Consider the following 6,200-nt stretch of genomic DNA (forward strand, 5'->3'; position numbering starts at 1 on the left):
CATCATCGTTTCTCCCTAGAGTTGCACAGTAACTTTCCCGAAATTCCTGAGTTTTCCAGAAATTCTGATAGTAAAATTATAGGAATTAGGAGGGAATAAGCAGGAATAATCTTCCAACCAGGATTTCTGGAAAAACCTGTGAATTTCGGGAAAGTTACCAATCTCATGTGCCATACTTTACAGCTAGGACTATGACATTGACTGGACCTTAAAGTTCTGTTGTGAAGGCCTAGGACGTTGACTGGACCTTAAAGTTATGTTATGAAGACGTAGGACATTGACTGGACCTTAAAGTTCTGTTATGAAGACCTAGGACGTTGACTGGACCTTAAAGTTCTGTTATGAAGACCTAGGACATTGACTGGACCTTAAAGTTCTGTTGTGAAGGCCTAGGACGTTGACTGGACCTTAAAGTTCTGTTGTAAAGGCCTAGGACGTTGACTGGACCTTAAAGTTCTGTTATGAAGACCTAGGACGTTGACTGGACCTTAAAGTTCTGTTATGAAGACCTAGGATGTTGACTGGACCTTAAAGTTCTGTTATGAAGACCTAGGACGTTGACTGGACCTTAAAGTTCTGTTGTGAAGACCTAGGACGTTGACTGGACCTTAAAGTTCTGTTATGAAGACCTAGGATGTTGACTGGACCTTAAAGTTCTGTTGTGAAGACCTAGGACGTTGACCAGACCTTAAAGTTCTGTTATGAAGACCTAGGACGTTGACTGGACCTTAAAGTTCTGTTATGAAGACCTAGGACGTTGACTGGACCTTAAAGTTCTGTTGTGAAGACGTAGGTGGTAGACTGGACATTAAAGTTAAAGTATTTCTCCCTTATCTTCCTCACTAGCTTTAAGCACCAACTGTCAGAGCAGCTCACAGATTACTGCACCTGTACATAGCCCACCTATAATTTAGCCCAAACAACTTCCTCTCCCTGTACTGTATTTATTTATTTTGCTCCTTTGCACCCCATTATTTATATCTCTACTTTGCACATTCTTCCACTGCAAATCTACCATTCCAGTGTTTTACTTGCTATATTGTATTTACTTCGCCACCATGGCCTTTTTTTTGCCTTTACCTCCCTTATCTCACCTCACCTCATTTGTTCACATAGTATGTAGACTTATTTTTCTACTGTATTATTGACTGTATGCTTGTTTATTCCATGTGTAACTCTGTGTTGTTGTCTGTGTCACACTGCTTTGCTTTATCTTGGCGAGGTCGCAGTTGTAAATGAGAACTTGTTCTCAACTAGCCTACCTGGTTAAATAAAGGTGTTCTAAACTAGCCTACCTGGTTAAATAAAGGTGTTCTCAACTGGCCTACCTGGTTAAATAAAGGTGTTCTCAGCTAGCCTACCTGGTTAAATAAAGGTGTTCTCAACTGGCCTACCTGGTTGAGTTGAGTTTTGAGTTTATTTTTATTTTTACAGTGACAGTGCACATTAATCAACGTTTCAGTAAAAGTGCCGGTTTTAGCCAGCCGGCTAATTTTCAACCGCAGTCCCTGGGCAGGTTATTAAAAACAATTACAATATAGACAAGAGCAGCATAGAACAAGCAAGACATAGCAACATAGGACAAGCAAGACATAGCATACAGAGCAACATAGGACAAGCAAGACGTAGCATACAGACAGAGCAACATAAAACAAAAAGCAGCAAGACAAAATTCATAAAAGCAACAAAGTGTTTCCACACCTCACAAGCTACAGACAACAGACAACATGGAAAGCGGCAACACACAGCTAGGGACCATGTTCACAAATCTGATTGACCTTTAGCCATGTCTTCAAGCATTTTGTGAAAGTGTGATATGTGGTGCAGTTATGTGTGTCTGATGGCAGTGTATTCCAGACATGGGAAGCTCTCACAGAGAATGCAGATTTACTAAAGGTGCTTTTCCTTAAGGGAACTATACAGTCACCTCTCATGGCAGACCTTGTGGATCTGCTGCCATATGTCTGGGTTTTCTGTTTAACAAAAATATTGAGTGGAGGGGGAGCCAGGCCATTAAGGATCTTGAATACAAGACATGCGTCGGTGTATTGCACAAGATTTTCCCAACTCAAGAGCTCATGCTTTCTAAGAATGTGACAATGATGATGGCTATTGGGCTTCCTATCAAGCACTTTGAGAGCCTGTTTGTAGACAGACTGAATAGGTTTTAATGTTGTACAGCAAGCTTGGGCCCAACTAGTCAAGCAGTATGTTAAGTGGGGGAGTATCATAGTTTCGAAGTACAGTTTTGCTACCTCTGTAGTCAAACAATTTCGTATAAATCGGAAATTAGCTAGGTTGAATTTGGTTATTTGAATTACTTTTTTCACATGCTTTTTAAAAGAGAGGTTGGAATCAAGTATGATGCCAAGGTACTTAAAATCGGATACCACCTGGAGCTTCTCCCCTGACACATAGACATCTGGCTCAGTAGCATCTGTTGCCCTCTTTGTGAAGAACATGCAAACAGTTTTTTTCACATTGAGATGCAAACACGAGTCACTGAGCCACTTTGTAACCTGGACCATTACAGTAGTGAGTTCTTGTGCAGCTTGTTGTTTGCTCTTTGCATGCACATATATCACTGTATCATCTATATACATTTGAACTTCAGACCCAGTACAGACAGAAGGCAGATCATTAATGTACAGGCTGAACAGGAGGGGCCCCAGTATTGACCCTTGGGGCACGCCCACATCATAGCTACGAGTGGGCGACAGCTCATTGCTCACTCTGACACACTGAGTTCTGCCTTCAAGGTATGATTTCATCCATCTCAAGGCATCAGGGGAAAAGTTGAACTTGGACAATTTTGTGATGAGAATCTCATGGTTAACAGTATCAAAAGCCTTCCTTAGGTCCAGAAACACAGCCCCCACAACACCCCCTTTGTCCTTCTTGGACTTCACATTTTCCAGAAGAAAGCAGTTGGCCGTTTCTGTGGAGTGTTTCGCTCTGAAGCCAAACTGCATGGAGTGTAATGTGAAGGGGCTGTTGTTGAGGTGGGCAATCAGTTGTTCTGCTACACACTTTTCAACAACCTTTGACACCACAGGTAGTATACTAATGGGCCTGTAGTTACTCACGTCAGCAGGGTCGACTGATTTAAAGATGGCCGTTATTATGGCCGACTTCCATACCCTTGGAAACACACCGAGACCAATAGATGTGTTGGTGACCTTAGTAATGGGGCCAATGAGTGACTCTTTGTAGTTTTTAAGAAAGGTAGAGTCCATCCCAAACACATCTTTGGCTTTAGAGTTCTTTAGTGAGCTAATCACCTTGTTCACCTTTGACTCAGAAACCTCCCTTATGATGAAGACAGGTTGAGTGTCATTCACTAGCACTGGGCCCAGGAAACAAGTGGAGGGGTTCTGTGTCAGTGCCCTGACAGAGTCAATAAAGTAGGAATTGAAAGCTATTGCTATTTCGACTGCATCCTGTGTTAGATTGTTATTCACCATGATTTCTAGTCTTTTTGCAGTGTTACTATGGTCTTTCCCTGTTAACTTTTTTAGATTCTCCCATATCAATTTAGAATTTCCCTTTGCTTCACCAATTATGTTAATAAAGAAGTTTGCCTTGGCCTGTCTAATTTCTTTCATCACTGTATTTCTCAACATGGTAAACCTACGTCTGTCATGCTCTAATTTAGATTTTAGGGCTATTTTTAGAGCATAATCTCGTTCTTTCATCAATTTCCAGATTTCTCCATTTAGCCAAGGAAGAGTGCTCTTTTGGCCAGGTTTGGATTTGATTTTCTTTAGGAAGCCATTTATTGTAGTCTGGATTGTGGATAGAAAAACCTGACTATCAGCTTCCACGTCTGTATAGGACAAGAGATCATTCCAGTTTATTCCCTTAATTGCTTTTTCAAAATAGTTTAATTCACTCTTAGGTATTCTGAGTTGATCCGGCTTTCTAACAGTAGAGAGGTTAAACCTGCTCTTAGACAGCTTTCTGGCTATAAGTGTCAGATTATGATCAGATAGCCCAGTAACCATATTGAATGATTTAGTCACTCTCTCTGGTTTATTACTGAACACCAAATCAATCTGTGTTTTAGAGCAACAAGTCACCCTGGTTGGCCCTTTAACTAGCTGTGTAAGGTCAAAGGTATTAGTGATTCGTTTGAGGGTTTTCCTACAACACTTGTCTTCATAATTAATGTTAAAATCTCCCATTAAGATGACCTCTTTCCCAAAATCACATTCCCTAAGCATGGTATTAAACTGATCAAAAAACACACTTTTGGTGGAAGGTGGCCTATACATTCCAATGAGGGTAAAAGACATTTGGGGAGACAGTGTAACGTTCAGGCCAATACATTCTAGTTCATTATCACATGACCACTCAATTTGTTTACATTGTTTACATTGTTAAATAAAGGTGTTCTCAACTAGCCTACCTGGTTAAATAAAGGTGTTCTCAACTAGCCTACCTGGTTAAATAAAGGTGTTCTCAACTAGCCTACCTGGTTAAATAAAGGTGTTCTCAACTAGCCTACCTGGTTAAATAAAGGTGAAATAAAATCAAAATATATTTAAAGAATAGCTGGTGGGACAACCACATATCACAGGCATAGTAAGTAAATGTTTTCCTCATTAAAGTAGCTATCAGGTCAGAGCTGGTATTTTTATTTTTTATTTAACCTTTATTTAACTAGGCAAGTCAGTTAATAAGAAATTGTTATATACAATGACAGCCTAGGAACAGTGGGTTTTGTTCAGGGGTAGAACAACAGATTTTTACCTTGTCAGCTCAGGGATTCGATCTAGCAACCTTTCGGTTACTGGCCCAAAGCTCTAAACACTTGGCTACCTGATGCCCCTCAAGTGGGAAAAAAGTCAAGCGCTAGAGTTTGTTCACAAAGTTATCTATTTGAACGTAACTTGCTTACCACTTTTTCCATGTGGTTTCTTCCTTCACAGACTCTGTGAAATTACGACCTCTTCCTAAATATTTTATCAAATTAATAATTTTGCATAAGGTTCCACTCTCTCCCCTACAGAAAGTTTGGAAAATTAACACAAATTCTACTGAATCTCCTAACTACTCAGCCTGTTTTACTGTCATTCTATTCAGTTAAACGTTTTATAAATGATCTACATCAGCTTTATTACCACATTTCTGTAGAATCAACAACAGTGCTGGTCCAATGAGTTAATTTGTGTTCATTTTAGAATGCTTCTGCATGGAATTTAAACGTTGTCTTAAGATTCCTTATCTTCAACCTAGTTTCTGACCAGGAAATATAATTATAACACATACTGTATTATCTCTGTATAGTTCTAGAATTATAACACATATAATATCTGTATAGTTCTAGAATTAAAACACCTATTATATTTTGTATAGTTCTAGAATTAAAACACATACTATATCTGAATGGTTCTAGAATTTAAACACCTATTATATCTGTACAGTTCTAGAATTAAAACGCATATTACATCTGTATGGTTCTAGAATTAAAACACAAATTAAATCTGTATAGTTCTAGAATTAAAACACGTATTATATCTGTATAGTTCTAGAATTAAAATACATATTATATCTGTATAGTTCTAGAATTAGAACACATTTATATTTGTCATTCTAGAATTAGAACACATATTATATCTGTGTAGTTCTAGGATTAAAACACAAATTATATCTGAATTAGAATTAAAACACATATTATATCTGAATTAGAATTAAAACACATATTATATCTGCATGGTTCAAGAATTAGATCACATATTATATCTATATAGATCTAGAATTGTCACGACTTCGACGTCACCAGCTTTCTAGCCTCCACCGATCTACATTTATTTTTCAATTTGTTTTGTCTTGTTCACACCTGGTTTCCATTACGTTATAATTTGTTCCCTATTTAACCATCTGGCTCCATTATGGTTTTGTTCGTGTTTATTGTTGTCAAGTTGTCTCATTTACGTGTTCTGGATATTCGTTCTCCTTGATGGAAGATTATTTGTTGAGTAAAGTTACGATTATTACTCATCTCTGTGTCCTGCGCCTGACTCCGCCTTACCCTCAGCACCTAGACAATTGACAGAAACACGCATCTGTAAATGGAGTCAGCAGGTGCACACAGCCTCCTCTACCTGTGGAGGAGCACGTCCAGCAGCACGCGACTATGTTGCAATGTCTCGGCACAGCCATGGATCGCGTGCTGCAAACCATGGAGCGATGGGAGA

This window comes from Oncorhynchus mykiss, chromosome 15 (genome assembly GCF_057628025.1).
Source record: "Oncorhynchus mykiss isolate SJ-2025 chromosome 15, ASM5762802v1, whole genome shotgun sequence".
Taxonomy (NCBI): domain Eukaryota; kingdom Metazoa; phylum Chordata; class Actinopteri; order Salmoniformes; family Salmonidae; genus Oncorhynchus; species Oncorhynchus mykiss.